Raw genomic sequence first — 11874 nt, 5'->3', positions numbered from 1 at the left:
ATTTCCTGAACTTTCCTCCTGTTTTGTGCCTACTGTACATGACAGTGTATGTTGACTGAGATGGCTGGAGGTCAGTGGTGATGTGGCCCTTGTAACTGAAAGGCCAGTGGGGTCAAATAAAAGGTCAGAGAGCACAGTGGCCATAGATGCTATTAAATTACTATTCTAATTCTATGACGGTGGCCATACGGCCCTCTTCTGCTCCCTTTGACAGTGGTAGCGCAGGGTCTTCTAGTAAAAGTTTCCCCGACTCTACTTCACTACTTGTCTTTTTAACCCTAATTTGCGTAGTTCAGGCCTATTGCCCTAGGCCTGTTCCTGAGTTGAAAAAACATTTGAAACCAAATCTTGGTCTAACCGTTGAAACTGTTTGGATTGCTGTGTTGAAGACCTGCTGCCATTTTGAGGAATGCCAGCTATTTGTGGCCTGAGAATGCAAATCGGGGTATAGGTGGACTTCCAGCAGTTGTTGCTGCAAAGACACCTGTTTACTTTAAGCCGAGGGGGCAGATGGTCTCTAAGCCACTGTAACAGAGATTGGCTGGCAGCTTACGGTCAAAGGGCTACTGCAGCGTTCCCCAACTAGTGGCCCGTGGGCCGAATTTGATCGTAAGCAAAGTTTTGAAATGATTGTTAAAGTGAAACGCATTCGTTTGGACTTCTTGTGGGCAATTTGCAGTCTACAAATTATTTGTAATTATGTTCTGGGCCCCGACTTAAGAAGAAATTGGCCGTAGCTGAAGTTAGTTAGTTGAAGATTCCTGGTGTTGTTAGACTGTTATACAGGACCATGGGCCAGCTTTACTATTTTGCCTCCAGCCCTCAAACATCTGCCCAGGCTACTCTGCTCTCCTCAGCTGCTGTGGTTCTATTACACAGCCATGGTAATACTGAGTGCTGAAACACAACTAACACAACAAACAAGTCACAGTTGGGAGCATTTTACTTTTGTTTGTTCATAAAAAAAAGTTCTGTCCAGTGCTTCCAACTCCGTTTAAACTTGCTTTTGTTTTCTCTAGCCTAAATACATGCAGTGTTTACCCCAACTTAATGTTCAGGATCTAAACTAATTCTTTGTGCTTCGAAGTCATTTCCCTTAAAGTGTGCCGCCCGCAACAATAAAAAGGTCCCCCTTTTCATACTCATTCCAGCCCACCCTACATGCCCATCCTGTCCCCTTTCACCCCACTGCGACTCCCCCCTCCCCTCTTGCATTCTCTGTAAGGACATTTAGTGCTTTTAACATGATTTACCCCAGTAGAAGTGTGTAACCCTGACCCTCACCCCAACCAAGCCAAAAACAGTTCCCCAGCTGTTCCTCACCCCAGGCCTGTGTTCTAGTAACACTGGCCTCATGTTGCAGCTGCCTGCAGGGCTGCCTTTGTCTGCTTCTATTATTGACCATACACCCCCTCGTTGATTCATTGGTCACACAGGGGAAGACCCTTTCAGAGTGACAAGGGCTGTGTGTGTGTGTGTCTCCTGTCTGTCTACTCATGCCTATAGGAGACTGGGTTCATTCATATGCGTCTGCCCGCCTGCGTTTGTGTGTCCCATTGTGAGGTCACTGCACTCCCATTGGTGGAGCCAGGCAGCCAGTGTCTATCCGAGGAATGGTCGACCATTGTAGCTCCATCTGAGCCACTCATTGTTCAACCTGGCTGGCTTGGGAAAAAACTGTGCCTTATGATAAACACACTGTCCTTGGATTTTGGGTTTGAAGAGTAGGAAGCGTATGGAATGTGAAATACTACATTTTTTGCTCACATCTGTTGAGCAGGGATCTATGAACTTCTAAATGCTTTCTCTAATGGTGGAATGAACCAAGTTATTTCCTTAAGGACATTTTACTGAGAAGGTTTGGCTGTTGGATGTTCTGCTGAGGTCAGGGTAAGTGGAGATATTAGGCCTAACTATTTAACCCATCTTTCCCATTAAACCATGTAGTCTGTTTCAATGCAGAATTTCAATAGGCTTATGTCAAATGTCTTCTGACAGAATTATATGAGTTTTAAGAAAACAAGTTGCCATGAGCGTTTTGTAATGACATCAAATATGCTGGTATTTAGCTGTACCCAATTAGGCCTTTGTGTTATTTTCCCTTGGAATGTGTAGTGATTTATGTTTGACCAATGGCATGTCTCTTCACCAGTGGAGTGGTCACCTTTGAGCACGTTGTCTCACCGCACCTGTGTGACTTGTTTCTCTTTCTTATAGGGCTCTCACGGGGCTTAGGGGCCATGTCTTTTCACAGCCTCTTTAAGGGACTTTTAGCATGAGAGGGTGTATGTTATGAGACACTGACTGTGCACATTTTTGTTTCAACATTTAGTTTATTCTGGTTTTACAGTTTAGTGAAAAATAACAAATCGTGAGCAGGTTGTATCAAGTTGTGCTTCACTTCATAATGAAAATAATAATCCTTTAGGATAGTCTGAATTTGATCTAGATATACAGTGCCTTCAGTAAGCATTCATACCCCTTGACTTAATCCACATTTTGTTACAGCCTGAATTCAAAATCGATTAAATGTAAACAAATTCTCACCCATCTACACACGATATCCCGTAATGACAAAGTGAAAACCAGTTTTTAGAAATGTTTGCACATTTTATTGAAAATGAAATACAGAAATCTAATTTTCATAAATGTTCACACCCCTGAGTCTACTTTGTAGAAGCACCTTGGGCAGCGATTGCAGCTGTGAGTCTTTCTCTTACAGCTCTTTCCACACCTGGATTGTGCAACATTTTCCCATTCATTCTTTAATCATTGCCAGACAACCATTTTCAGGTCTTGCCATAGATTTTCAAATAGATTGAAGTCAAAACTGTAGCTTGGCCACTCAGGAACATTCACTGTCTTCTTGGTAAGCAACTCCAGTGTAGATTTGGCCTTGTGTTTTAGGTTACTCTGTCCGTTAGGTTATTGTGGAGTACAGTTGTTTCCTCTTACTTTCGCTGACATCTCTCCGAAAGTGAATGAGAGTCGAACTAAGCTTCATGTCTGTGGTTTAGGCCTCGTTCTAAATTCTGAGACGCTATTGGAGACTTGGCCAGTTTGAGAGTAGTTTGGTTTTAAAATTCAGGTAAATTATTTGTTTATTGCTCTGCTTCAAAATACTTTTGGACGAGCATGACTGGAAAAACTGGCCCACTGAGATGTAGGTACTAGAAACGTTCTTGCTGGGTGGTGTGTTGTTGATGAGATGGGGAAGGGACAATGTTGTGATTTATTTTTTTATTTTTTTTAGGATGAAGAAGAGAAAGTTCTCCCTTTTAGTGTCACGTGACTCTGGCGGGGCAGACAGAACTGGGCCAACCCTTCCTTTTCTTTGGGAAGAATTCAACTTTGCAGGCAGCCCCCCCCCCCCCCCCTTCCCCACCAATACCAGAACCAAGGAGGGAACACCCAGACCCTATCCCACACACCGCTGTCTTCCTAGCCCAAAGCCCTGTGTTACATATTCATTAGCCTACCGCTTCAGTGCTTTAATCAATGAATGGACCGCCGATACTAGGAGGAGGGACTCTGGGCTGATGTTTGAAATATGCTATGGAATGAAACAGCAGTTGAGCCTGGCGGCTGTCCAACAAGGCATGATGACATCATAGTCCACACAGCTTGATAGTTATGCGATCACTGATAATGAGCTACGTGATTCCGAGGAAAAGGTTGTAGGCTACACGACATAAGATTTCTGTAACGGCGTTTTGGTTTCTAGCCGACATTGGATTATCTGCATGTCTGAAGCAGCTTCCGTGAGCCTCTGGGGTGATGATGATGATGAGAGAGACACTGAAACCCTCTCTCCCTGCTCTCTTTGTGGCCGAAGTCTTTTTCAAATCTCTGCCGTCCGTCTCTCTCCTTAACAGGTAGCTAGGTCGTGTGGAGTGCCTGCGAGAACACGCGTTGAAAGATGCTGAGCTAAGGCCTCAGAGCAGGGCAGACACCCTCCACTGCATGTTCTGCATCCCATCAGGAGGACTGTTGCTTCGAGAGGCTCGTCACCTAGAGAACACAACCCCCTTCTGTGTGTGCGGCTGTGGACAGGCGGCGGGCGCTCAGAGCACCAACCCGACAATGGCTGCAGCGGAGGTGACCCAGAGTGACCCAGAGTGCAACTGGCAGTTGCATTGTTGGGGACCGTCAGTCAGACACACTTAAACTGCCCCTCTTCCCCGGGTCTTACTTTTGTGTACAAAATACTACATTATTCCAGCTCTGGGTCTGTCTTGGAATTTTGTTTAGGGGACATTCTTTCAACCACTGCAGCCTAGCAACCCTGGGCCATGTTGCTAAGCAGCCCTCTTTCAGATAATGTGCCCACTGCCATCCTCCCACCCCACCATGACACCTTTTAAAGGGATGTTACATTTTAGCAGACATGAAAACGTTTAGATTAGGTTTTAGGCCTGACCTTTAAAAGGCTACAGGCTGCAGACTCAACAGATGTTCTGCTAACGTGATGATGCCCTGGAACCACATTGTTGCCCAGTTATGACTAAATGATGATGCCGTGGGCTATACACTGACAACAGTCTGTCGCAGAGCATATGTCAAGTTCTGTATTTATTGCAGTACAATTTGTCCAAAAGTGTAAAATATTGGTTTATGGAGGATCGTTAGTTTAGTATATTCAATTATTCTGTCTCTCTCTCTGCTGTCTCTCTCTCTCTGCTGTCTCTCTCTCGCTGCTGTCTCTCTCTCTCTCTGCTGTCTCTCTCTCTCTGCTGTCTCTCTGCTGTCTCTCCCTCTCTCTCTGCTGTCTCTCTGCTCTCTCGGGTGAAGCTCACAGATCCGTCTACCTGTCCTCACTAAAGCCAAGAAATGAATCTCCCAGGTGTCGATAGAGTCCAGCCTGTTGAAGTTTCTCATCAGTTTACTGACACCAGAGGTGTATGAGATGTATGTCTCGTGAGATTCAGACTTGAACGAGACATTTTACGAGCATGGATTCCCTCCTATTGTTTTTGAACTGAAGTCGAGCCTTGTCTAATGGAACTCAACTGGTCTTTTGGCTTTACTCACTGAAATACTCTTCCAATCGTTTTGAACCATCCATTTAACTGGCTCTTTTACCTCTCTGTCTCTGTGGCACTCGTGACGTGGACACGGTAAGACGGGGGTAGGAGTGGTAGGAGTGGTCCTCCGGGTCAGGCCTCAGCCCAGAGCTGGATGTTTGTGACAGAAGGACCAGCCAGAGAAGGATGAAGCAGGCCGCATCCTTGACCTGGGGCTGGATTTCGAGTACCTCCACATCGAAGGCTCCGTCAGCAGGCAGACTGGCGCAGATACAGGGCCCAGTGTGGAGTGGGGCGAGGAGGAGGAAGAGGCCTGCGAGGGCAGCGGCAATTGCAGCTTGTCCACGCCTGGGGTGAAGGAGGGGGAGGTGGTGGGGGAGGAGAGCGCTGGGTTCGACAGTGACCCGGAGCAAGCCCGAAACGGCACCGGTTCTAACCCGGCTGGAGGAGTGTCCGTATCTGAGCTAGATGGAGGTGTGCCTGTTCCCAACACCCACCAACCTCTGTGCAGGACTCCTTGTGTGGACCTGGGGTCCGAGGGGCCTCCTGACCCTCCGTCGGGGGAGCCTTCACCCGGGGAAGCCCTGAGGGAGTACCAGTCCAAGCTGGAGTTTGCCCTGAAGCTGGGCTACGCCGAGGAGCTGGTGCGGATGGTGCTGGCCAAGCTGGGGCCGTACACGCTTAACAACATACTGGGAGAGCTGGTCAAACTGGGCCGTAAGGCCGAGACAAACCAACAGCTGACTGGGTCCACGGCTTCACAGCCCGGCCCCTCCTCCTGCTCCTCCTCTTCCTCCTCTTCTACCTGTGGGTATGTGGAGGCAGTGGAGGTCAGACTCCCCCTATCAGACAGACCTCCTCTTGGGGGACAAGGACAACCTGCAGCCCGTCGTCCTGGACGGTAGCAATGAGGTGAGGGTCTATGAACCATAAACGGTCATCTTGATTACAGAAAACACAATGCCGATTTCCTCCGTTGTAGCCCGTTGCTTGGTCTATGTAAAGGTAGTTGTGTAACTGTTGTCAAAGCCACCTACATATTGTTGATATGATGCTAGAGCCTGTAAGGTAGTTAACGTCTGTCTCCATCTCTTGTAGCCACGGCAATAAGGTGTTCTCCTGCTACGGCAGCCAGCTGGCTGTTGATTGGTTCCCGGAGCGAGGTCACCGTGACATCACTGTGTTTGTGCCGTCCTGGAAGAAAGAGCAGTCCCGCCCTGACGCCCTCATCACAGGTAAACACACACACACACACACACACACACACACACACACACACACACACACACACACACACACACACACACACACACCTGAGAGTTCACCTACGTATGTCAGATGGGCCTCAGTGCTTACTGGATTACACGATTCTCCAATTTTCTGTCTGTCTCTCTCTCTGTGTGTCTCTCTCTCTGTCTGTCTCTCTGTGTCTCTCTATCTGTGTGTCTAGACCAGGATATCTTACGTCGTCTGGAGAAGGACAAGATCTTGTTGTTCACTCCATCTCGTCGGGTCCAGGGTCTGCGGGTCGTCTGCTTTGATGACCGTTTCACCGTTCAATCTGGCCTACGAGTCCGACGGCATCATCGTCTCCAACGACAACAACCGCGACCTGGCCTGTGAGAAGCCAGAGTGGAAGAAGTTAATTGACGAGCGGCTGCTCATGTACTCGTTTGTCAACGACAAGTAAGGAAGGAGTGATACGGCTCCGGCTTAGCATCCATCTTCTTTAGCCTAGAAGTGGTATGATGTTCATTATGCTAATGCTTGGCTGTATAGGATTAAGTATGTTAATAATCTCTCTCCTTCCTCCTCTCCTCTCTCACTTCCTCCCTCCCTCTCCCCTCCCTCCCAGGTTCATGCCTCCTGATGACCCTCTAGGTCGTCATGGTCCCAGTCTGGAGAACTTCCTGAGGAAACGTCCCATCATGCCAGAGCACAAGAAGCAGCCCTGTCCTTACGGTGGGCCCTGCCATTATTATTAACTCTTTAGTACGTTTATCACTTCACCTTGACCATGTTCATGACGGAGACTTCTCCCAGTGTTATAATGTGAATGAATCATTTCTTCATCAGCTGGATGACTTCCAGCTACCGGTGCTGAAGATGCATTGGGTTGCTACTTTCTAAGTGAACGACTGCCACATCATCCCTAGCCTGTGTGCTAACCAGTACCCTATCCTTTCTCCCCCTTTCTTTAGACAAGAAGTGCACTTACGGCCACAAGTGTAAGTACTACCACCCGGAGAGGAGTGCCCAGTGCCAGCGCTCGGTGGCAGACGAGCTGCGTGCCAACGCCAAGACCTCTGCCACCTCTACTAGCGCCAAGGGCCGGGCTGGCGAAGAGCCACAGCGTGCCCAACAATGTAGCGATGGGCACCAAGAGAGCTTCTGCCCCCAAAAGGCAGTGGGACCCCAGCATCCGGGCGCTGTCCTACGGCGAGGCAGAGGACAAGCTGAGACACGCTGAGAAATGCAACAGCCTCTGTAGTAGTAGTGGGAGTGTTACTTTTTCCCCTGCCCCTGGAGGACCCCCCCCCCCCTCTGCCCTCAGTGACCCCCAGGAACAGCCACCGAGCCTGGGCAAGGACACACCCTACATGACCCTGCCGCCCCCCCCACCCTGACCCCTACTCCTCCAGCTGTGACCCTCCAGATCTGAGCTACTACTCAGTGACGCCGGCCCACTCTGGCGTGGCAGCACGGAGGAGTCCGGTGTCTCGCTTCCCGCTGGACACGGACCTGCGTCTGCTGGACTCGTCAGACTGTGGCAGCAGCGGCTGTGACGCGTACGGAGAGAGAGCCTCCTGTCTGTGCTGCCCAGGCCCTCTGCTGGACAAATACATCCATCATCATCAACACAACCGCCTGGACTCTCAACACTCTGCCCCCCCCCTCCCCTCCCCCCACACCCACACCTCTGACCCTCACCTGAAGCGCCTTCTGTACCCCCTCCCCTCCAGCACCAGGCCATAGGCGCCCGCTCCAGCTGCCCTGGAGACTACTTTTCTGTGTCCCAGTCCGGCCCCTACCCTGCTGGCTCCCCTCTGGGCCGCTGCCTGGCCAACACGCGGCTGGAGACGCTGTCAGACTCCCGGCTGTACGAACGCTCCACGCTGCCCCCCAGAAAAGCCTTCTCCTGGGATCCCTACTGCAGCCAACCCCCTCAGTCCCGCTATGAGACCAACCAGAGTCTACCGGAGACCCACGATGTAGGCTGGGGACACACATTTCCATGGGGACAGACCACACACTCTTACCACCCCCCTCAACCACCCTACTCCTCTCAGCCATCCCGCCCGTCCCTGCCCCCCCACCACATGCACCAGGAGCCCCCCACCCTGAGCCGGAACGGGGGAAGGTCTCCCTCAACCTGTGTAACATCTTTCCCTCTGAGCTGGTGGGCCGGGTTATGGGGAGGAACCCCGATGTGACAGACGCCCAGCAGCTAGCTGCCGCCATCCTGGCTGAGAAGTCCCAGTCCGGCTTCTGAGTCCAGCTAGCCTACTACTCTACCCTATTCATAACAACACTTAGTTGTAGTTTTGACAATATAAGGGTTTGAATTTGTTTGACTGTACATTTGTTTGTGGATAACTTAGTGTTAATCGTGTGCAGGTGAGGATGTGCATTGATTCACAAATCACTTTTTCTCCGCTGTTTACCAAATCTGAAACATTTTAAAATCACTTTGGAAATCTAATCCGAGGGCTCTGATTATATGCCTAGTCTTACTTCTATGCTATATTTTCTACTCCATTTGTAAATATTTACCCCCAAATTGATGACCATTTATCAACAGAATATTGGTTGTTGGGGATATGCAACATTTGTATATCTGTATGTCTAATTTATTTGTTTTCTCTGTTTTTCAGTGCTGTTTGTGCCTGTTGTTGTTGTTGTGATAGTAGGTGGCTGAGTTATTCTCTCAACTGAGAAGACTGTCTAAGTACCTTGCAGTAGTTGTAGAGACGTTCGTCGACCTTGTCTTGTTGTCCATCTTAGTTTTAGTAAGTGACGTCTCTGGCCACTCGTTTTGTCTCCAAGCCTGCAGCTGCTGCAGACACAGACTCGAGCTCAAATCCCAAGTCAATTCCCTTTGGTTGTTTCCCTGAAGACCTATCCGAAGGGCTCGGAGCACTTAGCTTGATGTTGACCATCTGTTACAGTTACCGGCACAATTCATGGTAGATAGAAAAAGCCTTTCTTTGTTGATACAAATTGTATCGTTAATTTAGGATTATATACCTGTACATATCTCTGTAGGTGTTTAATTGATTCATGAAAAGCTGTTTATATATAGCTGATGCATTTTGAATAATACTGTATGAGATATTCTGGGCAACATTTGATTATTTTTGACATGTTTAGGAATATTAATCAAATTAGATACATGAAAAAAGGTGGGTTGGCTACATCTTTCGTGGGGATGGAGAATAGCCTAGGCTGGGTTGAACCCAAGTGGCCAGCTAGGTGAAATTAAACTGCTGCCTGAAATATGCAGTGGGTTGGTTAAAAAAAATACAACTTTTTATTTTGTAGCAAAGAACCTTCTCTCTGCACTGTGTGTCAGTGAGGGCCCAGATGTGGGCAAAAAGTAATGCCTTTACACGGCATTGTGCTTATGACACATGAAATACTGAACCATGTTCAGCAAACTGTTACCAAAACATGCATAACACTTTATTTTAATAGTCTGTAATAAACCATAAGGCATTTATAAAGTGTGTTCACCATTTATAACTTATTTACTAAACATTAGTTGTATTTCTGCAGCCCCTAATCTAAAGTGAGCGCTATTTATACTTTATACATATTTTGAGTGACCAGTGTAATTTCTCCCAAAAAGATGGGCTTGATATTTCAGCAGTACCCGGTAAAATAATAAACTGAAAACACAGGATATTTAAGGAAATATATACACACTATGATTTATAAATGGTGTGTACTGTTTGTAAATGCCTTATAATTAACTTAGTTTATTACGGACCCATAAAATAAAATGTTACCCATGTTTTATTCAAGTGTTCTTGTATCATATTTTTTAGCTTGATTTATCAGTTCTTTTATATTATATCAGCTTTACTTCTCCATGCCTATCAAATACAGTATTGGCTTTGTATTCTTCATTAACAATTGGTTGTCATTGTGTCCTTGGAAATGCATAATCTTTCAGTCAGATGTGATGAGTTGTCCTACACTATGATGCAAATAGTCAGTCATTGTAATTTCTAGAACACCAGACTGAGAATTTCATGTTGTACTAGAATAACATTTACTCTGTTACAGATTGGAGTTTTGCTTTCATCTAATTCTGAGGGCAGAAACAAATGTGATTGGTTAAGTTTAGGGCTGGGTTAAAAAAAAATCAAACACACACCAGGCTTCAAACCTCATCAAGATTACAACCTGTGACCACCTGATCCCTGTCCCAGTGCACTGCACCACTTGTTTTTTTTCACATATTTAGACTGTTATAACTAATCACATTTCAATTCTATGTTGGAAAATAAGTCTAATTTGGATTTGAACTGGCAACCCTGTGTGACATGCTCTTTATCCACCCCCAAGGCCTTATTTGACTCACCTGTATACGCTGCCCACGAACTGACATGGTTTCATCCAGAGATGGACTGTAGTGCCCAAAAGCCTGTTTTAGCATGGGCAGTGCCATTGAGGCCTTTCACCATTTTGAAGTAGTCAGCAGGGTGGGACTTCCTATGGGTTAAAGAAGGATCACAATTTCATCCAGGTCATCGGGAGGGGTCAACAAATTGAACACTCCATAACTGCAGGTGGCAGTAAATCACCAACTTTGGCTGTATGCACCCTTTCCATTTGTTTGCCAACTCGTAGAAGAAAATGAACTACTTGAAAGTGGAGATGGCCGCAATGGCACTACCCGTGATCTGACTCCATGTCTATGGTTTAATCCAACCATTAATTCTTCCCTTGAGGTCGAGCTGTCAGAACAAGTTCAAATAAAGAAAAACACCAATGAGCCAAATATTCGATGTGCAACAAGTCAAAGGCAATTACTGTAGTTAACTAAATGGTTCATTTGGTTTTACCTTTCATGTTGTAACCAGATATGACACTGCTTTTTGTGAGAAAATGTACATTAACTGCTCATTGTATGTTCTTGTTATCACCAAGCATCAAGATGGCTTTGTCTGCCCTGCATTAATTAAACCATGACTGAACAGTGTTGTTAATGTCTAACACATTCAAAATCACTTAAACATATTTTACTGGTGTCAGAGAAATCTAGTTTTGGTTTAAATGATGGTATACAATTTGTTGTGGAATTTTTTACTTTTATTGTGAAACTAATGGACTGAGGTCCATCTGTGTCTTTATTTTACAGAAACACTAGTTTAAACATAAGGGCAAACATGACAGCTGTTTCCAACAGAGGCATCACTGACACGGTTCTCATTGGAGGCCAAACACAAGCGGGCTAACAGGCTCAGCCAATGGGAAAAGCCCAACTCAAAGCACCCTGCCCTAAATATGGGGGATGCTGGCATGTAGAGTTCTCTTTTCACCTCCAGTGAGCTACTGATGCATGCTGGTAGTTAGTTTGATCTTGGAACACATTACAAAAATAACAGTTGGAAGCACAGTTTTTTTTCACCTGCTATGGCAAATACAACCCCTATATTTGGACACTCTCTGGGTTAACGAAAAGGCAGGTTTGGGTCAAGCCCCTTCAGTGTCCTCCGGATCCAAACAAGTGCTTTATTTTATTAAAACTCTGGCTTTAAAGATCTCAACTTAAACCAGCTGTCTAGTGTAGCATAAATAATCACTTCATCCGATTGCAAATAAAAACTGAACACTCCTGTTC

The 11874-nt window shown here is 46.6% G+C and overlaps 1 pseudogene; it reads left to right on the top strand.

The window, feature by feature from the left end:
• Window positions 1-3963: 3963 nt before the first annotated feature.
• On the top strand, window positions 3964-9031 carry LOC115195137 (probable ribonuclease ZC3H12C; annotated as a pseudogene).
• The last annotated feature ends 2843 nt before the right edge of the window (window positions 9032-11874 follow it).

The sequence above is a fragment of the Salmo trutta genome, chromosome 6 (genome assembly GCF_901001165.1).
Source record: "Salmo trutta chromosome 6, fSalTru1.1, whole genome shotgun sequence".
Taxonomy (NCBI): domain Eukaryota; kingdom Metazoa; phylum Chordata; class Actinopteri; order Salmoniformes; family Salmonidae; genus Salmo; species Salmo trutta.
Note: the sequence above shows the minus strand (reverse complement) of the source record. Positions and strands in the feature narration are given on the sequence as shown.